Source organism: Microtus oregoni, unplaced genomic scaffold (assembly GCF_018167655.1).
Source record: "Microtus oregoni isolate MIOR12 unplaced genomic scaffold, Mior012 000169F_ref0000294, whole genome shotgun sequence".
NCBI classification, from domain to species: Eukaryota; Metazoa; Chordata; class Mammalia; order Rodentia; family Cricetidae; genus Microtus; species Microtus oregoni.
The window spans coordinates 450941-452466 of record NW_024544825.1 but is presented as its reverse complement, the minus strand read 5'-3'; positions in this window follow the sequence as shown (position 1 = coordinate 452466).

The following is a 1526-nucleotide window of genomic DNA, read 5'->3' as shown; positions in this document are numbered from 1 at the left end:
GATGAAGGTTCTGTGGTGACATTTAAGATAGTCATCAATCTGACAACAGGACAAGGCCAGTTCAGGCCCCCTCTCCACTATTGCTTAGGGTCTTAGCTGGAGTCATCCTTGTGGATTCCTCTAGTATCAGGTTTCTTGCTAACCCCGTAATGACTCCTTCAGTCAGATATTTCTTTCCTTGTTCTCTATATCTGTCCTTTCCCCATCACAACCATCCCATCCCTCAAGTTCTCCTCCCTCCTCCCCTTCTTTCCTCCTCCTCCCCTTTCACCTTCCCTTCTCCTTCAACCCCCACCTCCCAATATCCTGAGTGAGGTAACCCAGACCCAGAAAGATGAGCATGGTATATACATACTCATAAGTGAATACTATCTGTAAAGCAAAGAATAAGGATCCTATAGTCCACTACCCCAGAGAAGCTAAGTAACAAGGAGAACTGTAGAGAAACAGACATAGGTCCCCCCTCCCCCGCAGAAGGGGGAATAGACAAGATCTCCTGAGGGGTTTTTCTTAATTAAATCAGTTGAAGTGGGAAGACCCAGTTCTGTTCCTCTAAAAGAATGCTGAGTAATGCATGCCTCAGTGTAATTACCCCTGCAGATAAGGAATCATGGTGGAAAGGCAGGGGGAGGGGAAGAAAGAATGTAAGAGCTGGAGGAAGGGGTGGAGTGCATTGTGCATTGTGTGTGACTGTCCTGTGTCAAAGCAACTGCCACCACAGGGCAATCAGCTATGCCCACTTTTGGAAAAGTGGCTTTTGACAGCTTTGCCTCTCCCCACTTCCTGCCCTCAGTACCAACCACTCTACACATGGCCCGGGGGAGGGACTAGATTATATATAGGCTTGGGAACACAAGAGTGGAGGGCTCCGTTTATGCCATGATTGGGAAGCCCTCATTCCTCCTGAATAAGACTTTCTAGGCACAGCAGGTTGTGGCGAGGAGTGTCCATACCCCTGCAAGAAGTCGAATAAACTGACAGGTTCTCCAGAGTGAACTTTGGTGGAATCATGCCTTAGTTTGTTTTTCGTTTTTCGGAGCTTAGGAGAAGAGGTAGACATTGCTCTCTTCTCCTTCCTGGGAGGAAATTTTAGCAACAGTATCTTTATTAAAATTGTTTAGGGCAATGTATTATTGACATTGTAATACTTCTTTGATTTATGCAGCAGTTCAAATTGCAAAAATTTTAAGCACTCATAAAAAGAACTCTCTCCAATACTTTTTGTTCACATATCTTTTAGAATACACATTTAAATATTCTATTAATATCTGAATTCATTATCCTTAATGTTTTTCTGGGTTTTATTTTGAGAAAAAGTCTTGCTTCCTAGTCCAAGATGGCCTTGAACTCAAGCCTCCTATCATCAGATGTCAGACACGTATCACTGTGTTCATCACATTTTTGCTTCTCAATGTGCCTTTTCTGTCCTAGTCACTCCCAATTTCCTGCTCTGTTAGTCATTTAATGCCTCCTTGGAGGGTATCTATTTGTTGATTATTTAGCTTTCGTGAATGTGGTTATTGAAT